Below are 14,149 nucleotides of genomic sequence, written 5' to 3' on the forward strand. Positions count from 1 at the left end.
GTGTGGCACCACCCCTGGGCAGGCTGCACTTTTTTTGCATGGGGCTGCTCTCCTTACGGGGCGCACTCCTTGTGTGTGGGGCTCCCCTAGGTGGGGGACACCCCTGCATGGCAGGGCACTCCTTGCGTGCATCAGCACTGCGTATGGGCCAGCTCCACATGGGTCAAGGAGGCCCTTGGTTTGAACCCTGGACCTCCCATGTAGTAGGTGGATGCTCTATCAGGTGAGCCAAATCTACTTCCCTCAAGTTCTGCTTGAACTATCCATAGTCTAACTTCATACTCTAATTTCCCATTACTTCCCTTTACCTATACCTGCCTCTAGACAACAGAACTATTTAGTATCCCATTATAGAGACAAAAAGACAAGTGGAACAAAATATGAAGTCCAGAAACATACATGAAAACTTGATATACAATTGAGTTAGCCCTGCAAATCAGTGGGAAGAAGATGGTTTATTTAATAAATAGAGATGGGACAGTTGATTATCTATAAGAAAAGTAAAATCAAATTAGGCACTGACTTCTTCAAATACAAAAATAAATTCCATGAAATGAGTTTCCTAAATTTAAAGTGAAATTTAAAACTTCTTGGAGAAGCAGATGTGGCTCAACTGACAGGGCTTCTGCCTACCATATGGGAGGACCTGGGTTTGATCCCTGGGGCCTTCTGGTGAACAAGAAAAAAGAGAAAGTATGCCCACACGGCAAGCCAGTGCCCGCATGTTGAGCCGGTGCCCCACGCAGCAAGATGATGACACATCAAAAGAGAGACGGGGAGAATCAAGGTGAAGTGCCGTAGAAACCAGGAACTAACTGCAGTGGCGCAGCTGACAGGGAACCTCTCTCCCTACTAGGGGTCTCTTGGATCGAATCCCAGTGAATGCTAGAGGAGAGAAAATGAGAAGAGAAGACAACATAGACAGCAAAAACAGTAGAGTGGAAGGAGGGGAAGGGGGAAAAAAAAAAAGTAAGTAAGTAAATAAAAAACTTCTTGAAGAAAATATTGGAAAATATCTTTATAAATTTAAGAAAAGGAAGAAAATTTTTATATAGAACATAAAGACTATGTTATAAAGGTAAAGACTGATACATTTGACTATTTTAAAATTCCAGACTTCTGTTCAACAAAAGATACCATAAAGAAAGTAGAAAGGCAAACATATACTGGGAGAAGATATTTGCATAAGAAATAATTAACTATGGATTGCTATCTAAAATATATAAAGAACTACAAAGTAACAGAAAAAGCCAAATAACCCAGTATGAAAATGGACAAAGAAGAGTCCGTTTGGGGAAGATAACTAGCAGATTCCACAAGAATGGATAAATATGACAGTATATTTTAAAATTAGCATGGGGATGATAAACTTCAAATTCAGGATTTTTGACTCCAGTGAGGAAGGGGGGGCGGTTACAAAGGGGACTTCAACTATATCTAATGTTTTGTTACTTAAAATTTGAAATAAATATGGCAGAATATAAAGATTTGATAAAGTTGGGTGGCGGGTAACCAGCTATGCAGTATCTTCTCCAGTTTATTTTTATTATGTTCCCTAATAAAAATATTTTTAAGTGTAATTGTGAGATATTTCAATGACTAGTTGATTTTTCTGTCATTTTAAGGGAATTACAATTTTGAGGGGTAAGGTAATTCTAGAATCTACAAACTCAGCATTTGCTTCTTGTAAATAGACTGAGGAAGGGGAAGTAGCAAAGTATTTGTGGCTGAATAACTCAATCTCTCACAGGCCTGTCTTCCTCTCTCTCTTACTGTGTTCAAATTTCTTCTTCTTATAAGGACATTAGTCATATTTTATTAAAGGCTCATCTGATTACAGTTTGGACTCATCTTAAGAAATAACAGTCTTCAACGATCGTTTATCCAAATGGGGTCACATTCATGGGGGTTAGGACTTGAACATGTCTTTTTGGGGAACACAATTCAATCCATAACAGTTGCCTTTGTCCTGCTGAATCTCTCTGTCTCTCCCCTCTCCCCAAACATATATAGACACAGATACACACACTACACAGAAACCCACAGTTTTTTTCCCAGAACCACATCTCAACCTCTCTACCTGGCAACTGGGATAGCCCATCAGCAGAGGAGATTGGGGATCAGGGATTAAAGGAGAGAGATTCATTAAGGAACCACCTTGCTAGTGTAATTGCCCGGTGTTCCTTCTTCTCTTCATTTAAAGCTTTTTGTTTAGTGTTCCTTGAATTCATATCACATTCTAAAAGAGCCACATCAACCTCTGTCTCCTCATGGCCCCTTCCCAGTTTGATTTCAGCTAGTATACCAGATTATCTTTCAGTATATCTCAAATGCATTCCCACTGCACTATCTGCTGCCATTACTTTTTTCAGGTACCATTTTCTTTCTGAGTGATGTCCTTTCTTTCAATTTCCCCATTTTCTTTTCCTTGGCTGCTCAAGCATATACCATGCAAGGGGTTGGCTTAAACAGTGGGATTTAATGATTCATGGTTTTGAGGCTAGGCAATGTCCAATTCAAGCTGTCTTCAAGGTGATGCTTTCTTCCTAAAGACTAGTGTTCTGGGGCTGGCTGCTAGTGTTCCTTGGTTTTGGGCTTCCTTATTACATGGCATTTACATGGAAGCTCTTCCTGGCCTTTCCCTTCTTCTCTGGGTTCTGCTGACCTCTTCTTTCCTGTGTCTTCCTTTCTTTTTTCTTAATTTCATTCTATTTATAGAATACTCCAGTAATAGGATTAAGATCCATCCTGATTGAGTTGGGCTACATTTTAACTAAAGTAACCCCATTGAATTGTACTTCTTATAATGGATTCACACCCACAGGAATGGATTTAGTTTAAGAACATGTTTTTCTGGGGCATATATATCCAAATTGCCACTCCCCGCCCCCCCGCCCCCCATTCAACCCATTCTCCACAATGTCTCAAGAATGTTATTTCTGGGAAATAGATCTGGTTCAGTCAATTGGGCTCCTGTCTACCATATAGAAGGTCCAGGGTTTGATGCCCAGTGCCTCCTGGTGAAGGCATACTGGCCCGTGTGGTGAGCTGGCCCACGTGGAGAGCTGGCACAGCAAGATGATGCAACAAAAAGAGACACAGAGGAGAGACGATAAGAGATACAGCAGACTAGGGAACTGAGGTGGCTCAAGAGATTGATCACCTCTCTTCCACTCTGTAAGGTCCCAGGATCGGTTCCCAGAGCTGCCTAGTCAGAATACAAGCAGACACAGAAGAATACACAGTGAATGTACACAGAGAGCGGACAATGGGGGGAATAGAAGGGAGGGAGGTGGATAAATAAAACAAATCTTAAAAAAAAAAAAAATTTCTAATGCATAAATCTGATCATGCATTTTCCTCCCTTAAGGCTTCACAGTTACCCCCAGACAGAGTACAACAAATACATTAGTATATGATCCCTGCCTCTTGCCAGCCTTGTCTGTTATTGATCCCTGCTGACAATAAAAGCTCCAGCTGCTTGTAGATCTTTGGATGCAGCTGGAACCTTCTTTTGCCTCTGGGTGTTGTGGCCCATCTCACATTGCTCACCTGGTGACCACATGCTTCTCTGGCAAATACTGTCTTTGTTTTCTGGGTGTTCTGTCTCTGCAAAACCTGGCTCACTGCCTGGCACAAAGGAAGTGCTCAGTGCTTAAACCATGTTGGTAGGATGAATGAAAAAAATGAATGAATGACAAAATAATCATTGAAGATGCATAAATAACTCTCTGTTGGCTCTGAAGGCAGTTCTTGTGGTGCCTGTGAACTGCTCCACGTGTCTGTGTGAGAGGATGGGTGCCTGTGAGAATTCCTATGCCTACATGCCTCTCTGCGAAGGTGTCGGTAGGTGTTCTCACTGCCTCCTTACCATTGGTTCTGAGCTAAGCCAGAAGATGCCTCAAAAGGCAGTTTAATTTGTCAAATTAAGAACCTCATCAGGGTTCAAACTAAGAGTTAATTTCCACATCTTTCTTTGGTGACTTCCAGATTGGTTTGAAAATTATACTTATCTCCTTGATACCCCTCTGAACTAATGGTAGATTGGGGTAGATGAGATTTGACATGACTTCACCTAAGTTAGGCCAGAATCAGAATGTCAGTTAGGAGTGAGTGGAAATGAAAGGATCTGCTGGAAAAATTGCCTCCTGTCATTTGTCTTGCACTGGCACTTACAGACTTTATAAAGTTTGTTTTTTGAATTCTCAAGGCATTCAGAAGTCATTTGCATCTTTACATTCTATTATAATCAGAAATTGAGTTATGTGCTACCCTAGTTGTTTATGAGGTGTCAGTACCTTTCCTTGCTAGTTACTTAGATACTTGAATAGGCTTAAGTATTTTAGTAAACTGAACAAATTGGTGTATTTTAGGTTACAGAAGTTTCTTTCACAAATCAGATAAAGGTATTTAAAAAAAGATCTTCATTTAAAGAGAACTTATGGGTGCTAACATATAGCTCAGTTTTTTTTTTAAGTTTTTAAATATCTTAGAAATGTGAAGAAACCACTTTATCAAAAAGTAGTCTATGTTGAGGATGATAAAATGCCAGTTTTTAAAAGATGTAATTATACCCAATATTCCAACTGGAATAATTGTTCTCTGATTCTATCGTTTTGGGAGATAATGGAATGGTGTATGTGGGGATAGTGGGAAGAAACAGGAAAAGTAGTATTCCTGCATTTTAATCTAATTGAAAATAGTATTTTTATTTTAATAGCACCACCCTTGTTATCAGTTTTCCTAATAGAAATAACCCCAGGGTATCAGGTGGATAGTATTCCAGGAAGGCAGATGACAGGCTATTTTGTAATTTATAGTTTTTAAGAGAATCACCTTTGATTATTTTTAATTCTATATTTTAATATCTTAGGAAACAAAAGATACATTTAAAATAATTAAATAAAAATATTTGGATTGATTGGTGACAAGAGTGCTTTTAGTTTGCAGCAGTTTAAATAAAGAAATGGATTTGGCAACAGTTTTAAAAGCACTTGTCTAAAATGCAAATAACTAGAAATGGATGTGGCTCAACCAATTGGGCTCCTGTCTACCATATAGGAGGTCCAGGGTTGATGCCCAAGGCCTCCTGGTGAGGGCAAGCTGACCCACGTGATGAACTGGCCCATGCAGAGTTCTAGCCCGTGCTGGAATGCCATCCCACGCAAGAGTGCCCCCCTGTGTGGGAATGCCGCCTAGCACGGGAAAGCCACCCTGCACAGGAGTGCCAGCCAACACAGAGCTGGCGCGGCAAGATGACGCAAAAAGAGAAACAGAGGAGAGAAAATAAGAAGATACAGCAGAACAGGGAGTGGAGGTGGCGCAAGAGAGTAATCGCCTCTCTCCCACTCCGGAAGGTCCCAGGGTTGGTTCCCGGAGCCACCTAATGAGAATATAAGCAGACACAGAAGAACACACAGCGCATGGACACAGAGAGCAGACAACGGAGGGAATGGGGCGGGGAGGGGAATAAATAAAAAAAATCTTAAATAAAATAAAATGCAAATGACACTGATATTTTTGGTATAGTTCTTTATATGTGTTAGAAATCTTAGATTTAATTCAAAAGTAAAGGTAATATAGAAATTTTGTTTCAATTTTTTCCCCCACCCTTTTATTTTGGAAGATTTCAACAATATACTTTAGAAGATCCACTAATGGTTAACATTTTGCCACATCTCTCTCTAAATACATTTTTTTTTCTTAAATCATCTGAACTAAGTTGGCTTCTAAATACATGCATCATTATGTATGTTTTAATAGCAAGGACATTATCCTGCATTAACCATAATACCATTATCACACCCATGAAATTTAACATTGATTTAAAAATATTATTTAATATAAATAGAGTTGCCAGATTTGCTAAATAAAAATGCAGGATGTCCAGTTAAATTTGCATTTGAGTGTACATATGTCCCATGTCGTATTGGGACGTGTGTATAAAAAATATTTGGTGTCAATCTGAAATTCACATGTAACTGGGCATCCTAAATTTTACATGGCAATCCTAAGTATAAAGCCCACATTAAAATTTCTCCAGTAGTCCCCAAAATTATGTGTGTGTATAGGTGTATTTTTAAAGGATCTAGCATCCAATCAAGATACATTCTTTGCATTTGACTTAGTCTCATAAAATTTTGATAAAATAATAATTGAATAATTACTTTAAAAAATATAAACCCCATATTTTAAAGATTCTTTGTTGGATCATGGTCTTTTAAAGGCACATATTTTAAAAAATAAATTTTTCCTATATTTAGTGCTTCAGGGAGCTTTAGGAGTGGCTCATTCCCAGAATCACTAACATAACATGAACTCCAAACACCAGTGATACAGTGGATTCCCTTCATGGATATTTGGCAGTATAATCTTATTTTTTTAAATGTTAATGACAATCTTTTGATACCTGCTTATCATCCTCTCTTTTGAGTTAGGTTATTGTAATAAGTTTTCTGAGCTTGAGGACAGTCTGTCTGACTAGACAGTTAGGTAAATGAAATGGGAATTTCAAAACTAGTCAACAGGTTTACCGTCTTATTAAATTCAGTGCAAGACTGTCAAGATATTATCCATACTATTTTCATGGATTGTTCCCATAGCATGCTCTAATTTATAATTTAAAATTATACATATATATACAATACGTATGTATTTGTTTGCTTTTTATTCTATTTCCCACCATGAGCCTGTATGCTTCATGAAAGTGGGACTATATTTATTTGTTGATAAATGTATATCCATCACTGTGCACAATATCAGGCACATAGCAGATACTCAATAATCTTTGCTGAAACAGAAATATATATTACCATCTATTAATAAGTGGGCATAATATATCATTTCCTATGAGTGGGACTATTAGCGCCATGAGATATTTTTTTGAGAAAAGGATTCTGTGGTCAAATAAGTTTGGGAAATTTTATATGCACAACCTTCCCTCAGGGAATCACAATGCCATTATTACATTAAATACTGAGAAATCCTGCAATAAAGACAAAATCATCTTGCAATCCAGTATTTCCCCATTTTGACCATGTAAGTCTCTAAAAGCATGTGGAAGTAACATTTTATGTAGCATGCTTTGGGAAACTACTTGCTTCATTGGAATGGTTTGATGTGTCTGGTATATAGTAAGTGCTCAATGAAAGAAGTTAGACCCTATCTGCAACACACTCATTTCTGCCTCATAAGACAGTCTGCCTTCTTTAAATCTTATACTGCAAAAGTTCTGGTAAGTAAATGTCTCCAGAATTTTATATTATTATATTATTTTAGAATAACTTTGGCATGGGTTACTTTTTTACCTGGTATATAAATAATTATTTGTAGTTTCTAAAGAGTGGTTTGAACAGTAGCAGTATTAACAATCTTATTTCCCTAAGAGACAGTCAAAGCATATTAGCCATCTGGAAGTAAAAATAGAGAAAAGATAGATTTATGCTTTACTTCTTTTATGTTAGCAAAGATAACTTTTCTCTTGGAAATAGATATTTTCAAATATTTTCATAAGCACTTCTATCAGGCCACTAATATGGCCAAATGAAATATAGCATCTGTTAGGATGCTTTAAATTGCAAATAATAACAAATCCAACTCAAATTGGATTCAACAATACAAATAATAAGTTGGTTCATGTAACTGTGAAATTCGGAGGTAAAATATACTTCAGGTGCAATGTACTAGGGCCTTGACTCCGTTTCTTTGAGATCTTGATTTTGCCCTCTGCCTATCTTTGTCTTTGTCTTCAGGTTGGCTTACCTAAAGTAGCAAACTGTTGTCACATTTGCACACCATCCAGCCCAGAAGACAAGAGCTTCTCTTTCTCCAACTATTGAACAACACAACTCTGGTTAACCCAACTTGGGTCATAGTCTACCCCAGAAACCATCATCTAAATGTTCAGGCTGCTGCACATTTGGGGAAAAGTGGTGTGAATGTATGTTGGGGAGGGCAACTATAGTCATATTTAAAAATAACTTCCATTGTATCATTGATGTGGAGACTGGCCACTGTAGTTGCTGAGGGCAGGAGAGGGAAGAAGAGATGTGATGTGGGGGCATTTTCAGGACTTGGAGTTGTCCTAAATGGTATTGCAGGGACAGATGTTGGATATTATACATCCTGCCATAACCCATTGAATGGAATGGAGGAGAGCGTAAATGATGATGTAGACTATAATCCATGTGGTGCAGCAGTACTCCAAAATATATTCACCAAATGCAATGAATGTGCCACAATGATGAAAGAGGTTGTTGATGTGCGAGAAGTAGGGGTGGGGTGGGGTGTGGGGTATATGGGAACCTCTTATATTTTTTAATGTAACATTTTTTTGTGATCTATGTATCTTTATAAAAAAGACAATTAAAAAAAAAATTAACTTCCAAAAGGAAGACATGCATTTGAGGTATTTTTTTTCCTAGTAGTGTGGTGTTTGCATAGAACCCTCCATATGACAACAAGTCTTTTTGTGATATATTTGAGGGACCTCTGACTGAAGCTTACGTGGTCATGGAAAGATCTCCTCTTCAGATGATCTAGGAATTGTGATGGTCTTTAGCCTAGGTATCCCTTACTATCACCATTACCTCAGGGCATTTATGAAGCCCCTATGTGTGCATGACTGTGGCTAGAGTTATAAAAATGGCTGGTTTATGTCAGAGTAGAACCAATGACTGTTTGAAAGTATGCACATTAATGCCTAGATTAACTCAAAATATATGATTCAACAACATTTTCTAGTTTCCAGCCTTAAACTTTATTTGTTCACTTTTTCTTGCTTTTTTTAAAAAATTAAAATATTTTTTCTATATTAAAGAATTTGTAGGTTTATAGAACAATCATGCATAAAAGACAGGAGTCCCATACACGGGCCCACCAGCAACACTTTGCATTGCTGTGGAGCATTTGTTAATGATTGATGATAGCACATTTTTATAATTGTACGATTAACTAAAGTCCATAGTTTAAGTTAGGGTTAACTGTATTGTGCACTTTCATGGATTTAAAAAAAATTATTCTGTTACCATATATACAATCTAACATTTCCCCTTTTAATCATATTCATATATATATTTTAGTGCTGTTAATTGCATTACAATGTTGTACTACCATCACCACCATCCATTATGAAAACATTTCCATCATTCCAAATAGAAGCCCTGTGCATTTTTAAGCCTTAACTTCCCATTCCCTATCCCCACCCCAACCCCTGGTAACCTATATTCTAACTCCTGACTCTGAGTTTGCCTATTCTAATTGTTTCAAATCAGTGAGCCCATACAATATTTGTTCTTTTGTGTCTGGTTTATTTCCCTCAACACGATGTCTTCAGGGTTCATCCGTGTTGTTGCATGTATCAGGACTTCATTCCTTTTTATGGGTGAATAATATTCCATTTTATGTATCTACCACATTTTATTCTTCGGCTGATGGATTCTTGGGGTGCTTCCATCTTTTGGCAATTGTGAATAACCCTGCATGAACAACAGAGTACAAATATCTGTTCAAGCCCCTGCTTGCAATTCTTTTGGGTATATACTGAGTATTGAGGTTGCAGGCTCAAATTGTAGTTCTATACTTAGCGTTCTGAGGAACCAACAAACTTTTCCACAAAGGCTGTGCCCCCTCCCCGCCAGCAAATGACTGCTTTATTACTTACATGGGTCAAAGGGTTCAATAGAGCAAGACTCCCTCTTTCCGGGTATCCAGCTCCTTGGATCAGTGTTGGTAGATGGCAGTTCCACATGCCCCACTTCACGTGGGAGAGGAGATGGCTGCTCCATTTTACATTGCCATCAGCAATTATCAGGTGTTTCCGGTTCTCTGCATCCTCTCCTACACTTGTTATTTTCCATTAAAATTTTTTTTTCTTTATTTTAGAGGCGCTTTAGATCACATAAATGTTACATCAAAAATATAGGGGGAAGTGGATGTGGCTCCATGGTTGAACCCCAACTTCCCACATATGAGGTCCTCGGTTCAATCCCTAGTCCTGGGTACCTGAAAAAAAAAAAATATATATATATATATTTTCCCCATATACCCCATCCCCTACCCTACACAATTTTTCCATTAACAGCATCTTTCATTAGCATGGTACATTTGTTACAATTAATGAACATATATTAAAGCATTGCTACTAAGCATGATGATTTACACTTTGCACTGCACAATTTTATAGGTTTTGACAAAATGTGTAATGGCTTTTATCCGTTATTGTGATATCATGCAGAACAATTCCAATGTTCCCAAAATGCCCCATATTACACCTACTCTTCTCTCATCCTCCCCTCAGAACCTCAGGTTACCACTGTCTAGGTTATATCAATGTTACAAGTTCTTCCATTACTAGACTAATAATAAGTCTACTTTAGTCCTTAGTTCCCCCCTTAAGTTTGTTTGTTTTTCAATCTTGAGGATTTTGGGATGGTGATACCCACTCTGCTTCTGATTGAGAGGGGGTTAGATTCTATGGGGAGGATTGTTGGAACTGTCTTGCTTGCAGTTGTAGATACTCTGGTTTTTTTTTTTTTTTTTTGAATGGGCATTGTCCATCTTCATCCTTTTTTGTTGTCCTGGATGAGTCCAGTGAACTGGAGAGTAGGTTTGGCTACAACTCTGCTGAGACTCTGGGCTCAAATGGTATATTTAAATTCAAAAGGGTATAGTTCTAATTATAGGTTCAAATAAATGGGGCAGAAGAACCATGTGTAGGAAAACTACAAATGAGTCTTTGATACATTGGGGAAATTGGTTACCATATATTTCAAGGTAAGGTGACCTCTAGGGGTTGTCTGCCCCGCCCATAGTGTCCAGATGTCTCTTGAGCCCTCAGGAGCACCCCTGCATAAGGCATTGTTTACTGTGGCAGTCAGTAAGATCCTCCTGAGATGTGCATAAGCATAATCTCTGGAATGACCTCCCGATTCACTTTGAAATCTCTTAGCCATAAAACCTCATTTATATTTAATATTTCCCCTTTTTTGTCTAGGTCTTTTTCTGATGCATTGCTGGTTGGCGCTTGATAATAATCCCCTGGTGCCAGGGAGGCTTATCCCCAGGATTCATGTCCCACATCAGGGAGAAGGTAGTGAATTTATTTGCTGAGTTTGGCTCAGACAGAGGCCACATTTGAGCAATGAGGAGGTTTTCAGGAGGTAACTCTTAGGCAATATATATTACTTAGGCTAAGTTTTTTTTTAGATTAAGATTTATTTTTCATATATTTCTCTCCCCTTCCCCTGCCCCCACCCCATTGCCTGCTTTCTGTGTCCATTTGCTATGTGTTCTTCTGTGTCCACTTGCAGTCTTGCCAGCAGCACCGGGAATCTATGTCTCTTTTTTTTTTAAGATTTATTTATTTATTTCTCTCCCATTCCCCACCCCCACCCCGGTTGTCTGTACTCTGTGTCTGTTTGCTGCATCGTCTTTGTCCACTTCTGTTGTTGTCAGTGGCACAGGAATCTGTGTTTCTTTTTGTTGCATCATCTTGTTGTGTCAGCTCTCTGTGTGTGCGGCACCATTCCTGGGCAGGCTGCTCTTTCTTTCGTGCTGGGCGGCTCTCCTTATGGGGCGTACCCCCCTTGCGCGTGGGGCTCCCCTATGCGGGGGACACCCCTGCGTGGCACAGCACTCCTTGCGCGCATCAGCACTGCACATGGGCCAGCTGCACACGGGTCAAGGAGGCCTGGGGTTTGAACCGTGGACCTCCCGTGTGGTAGACAGACGCCCTAACCACTGGGCCAAGTCCGCCGCCCTCTGTGTCTCTTTTTGTTGCATCATCTTGCTGTGTCAGCTCTCTGTGTGCGCAGTGCCACTCCTGGGCAAGCTGTGCTTTTTTAGTGCAGGGCAGCTCTCCTTATGGGGCACACTCCTTGTGCGTGGGGCTTCCCTATGTGGGGGACACCCCTGCATGACACAGCACTCCTTATGTGCATCAGCACCGCACGTGGGCCAGCTCACCACATGAGTCAGGAGGCCCTGCGTTTGAACTCTGGACCGCCCATGTGGTAGGTGGACGCTCTATCAGTTGACCCAAATCTGATTGCCTAGGCTAAGTTTTGATTTCACAAGAACAAGGTTCATAAGGACAAGCATCAATATCAAGGGCCTCCTTCACTATGCACTACCCATGTACTCTAGAGATTCTAGTCATTCTATGAGAGAATATAGCAGGACACCCCTGAAAGGGAATTCAGTATTCTTTCCATTTTTCTGTGGATCTCCACCCACCAAGACAATACCCCATGAACACATGAACACATTCATATTCCATAAAGGCATGCCCCAGGTACACCCCTTCCCACAAATTCCCCACCCCTGATAACCCGCACCAGTGATCCTCCACTGCCTTCTGCAGTTTCAACCCTTCTGCAGTCCAAAACCTCCCCCAAAACAAAGCCAATAACAAAAAATAACAAAAAAATTTAAAAACTTTTTTTGCATTGTGCTTTTCATCACTGTAAGATATGTTATCTTTTATGTATATTGATAATTTCTTCTGTATGCTCTCCTAGTGTCTTATTTTTCCCCCCACTTTATTTTCCAAACAGCTTTAGGTTACAGAAAAGTCACATCGCAAACATAAGGGATTCCCATATACCTCCTCTTTCCCCTACATCCTCCCCTACCAATAGCATCCTATGTGAGTATGGTACATTTGTTACGATTACTGAGCAAATATCAAAATATTGCTGCTAATCATGGTCAGTAGTTTACATTATAGTTTACCTTTTGCTTTTTTTATGGTTTACCTTTTTGCATGTGTACTTTTATAGGTTCTGACAAAATGTATAATGACCTCTACCCATCATTGGAAGATCATGCTGAATTATTCCAATGCCCCCAAAATGCCCCATGTTCCACCCATTCTTCCCTACCCCTCCTCTCATAAACTATGGCAACCACTAAATTTCAATTTTTGAGGAATAAGGTTCATAGTTACATGCATTAATATTGAGAGCTTGACATACTGTTCTGTTTTCTTTTATTAGGCACTGCCTGTGTACCTGAGATATTCTTGCCCCTCTATTTGAGAACATAACAGAACTTCCCAGGATGGGAGTTTAATATTTTCTTGTTTATTATGTGGGTCTCCGCTCATTGAGATAACACCCTTTGACAAGATGAACACATTCATATCCCATAGAAGCATGCCCCAGGTGCACCCTTTCACACATACCGCCTCCCCCCACCCCGCACCAGTGACCCTCCCCTGTCATGTTTGGCAAAAAAACCTTTCAGCACATTTCCACCATTGTAGTTTCAACCACAGATCTACATATCCCCAGAGCTCACCTGTTCCTTCCTCCAGTCCTCCCTACACTTTAATGAATTGTCCACCTCAATCCCCCCACCCTGATCTCCCTCACATTCCAGCACCATTGACCCCACTCATGTCCTACACCAATATCAACCCCCTCCACTGCCATATCACCACCCTCTACCTTATCATGGGTTTTACCCATATTGAATTTCAGCTCACCACACTCTACCCCCTTTCTGTCTCCTAATAACCTATCTTCTAGACTTGAAGTCTTTTGAGTCTGCTCAATAGGTGTTAGGTCATATCAGATCAGTGAGGTCATGCAATATTTGTCCTTTAGTGACTGGCTTACTTCACTCAACATAAAGTCTTCAAGATTCATCCATATTGTCCCATGTGTTAATACTGCATTCCTAGGGAGCTGAGATGGTGCAAGAGAATGATTGCCTCTCTCCCATTCTGGAAGGTCCCAGGATCGGTTCCCAGAGCCGCCTAATGAGAATACAATCAGAACACACAGCAAATGGACACAGAAAGCAGACAATGGGGGTGGGGGGGGTGGGGGGAAGAAATAGATAAATCTTTAAAAAAAATACTGCATTCCTTCTTACAGCTGTACAATATTCATTGTATGTGTATACTACATTTTGCTTATCCATCTTCTGTTGATGGGCACTTGGATACCTTCCAAATTTTAGCAATAGTGAATAATACTGCTATGAAAAATATTTCATTTTTCAAATAGCAGCCATTTTAATAGGTGTGAAATGGTATCTCATTGTGGTTTGATCTGCATTTCCTGATGGCTAATGATGTTGGGCATCTTTTCCTGTGCTTTCTGGCCTTTTGTATATCTTGTTTGGAAAGGTGTCTTTTCAGGTT

The 14,149-nt window shown here is 39.6% G+C and overlaps 1 protein-coding gene across 2 annotated transcripts in view; it reads left to right on the forward strand.

Annotated features, from left to right (window-relative positions):
• AFG1L (AFG1 like ATPase) overlaps nt 1–14,149 on the forward strand; it is a 203,085-nt gene that overhangs the window by 20,906 nt on the left and 168,030 nt on the right. The gene's annotated exons all lie outside the window — the stretch shown is intronic.

The sequence above is a fragment of the Dasypus novemcinctus genome, chromosome 11 (genome assembly GCF_030445035.2).
Source record: "Dasypus novemcinctus isolate mDasNov1 chromosome 11, mDasNov1.1.hap2, whole genome shotgun sequence".
Lineage (NCBI taxonomy): Eukaryota > Metazoa > Chordata > Mammalia > Cingulata > Dasypodidae > Dasypus > Dasypus novemcinctus.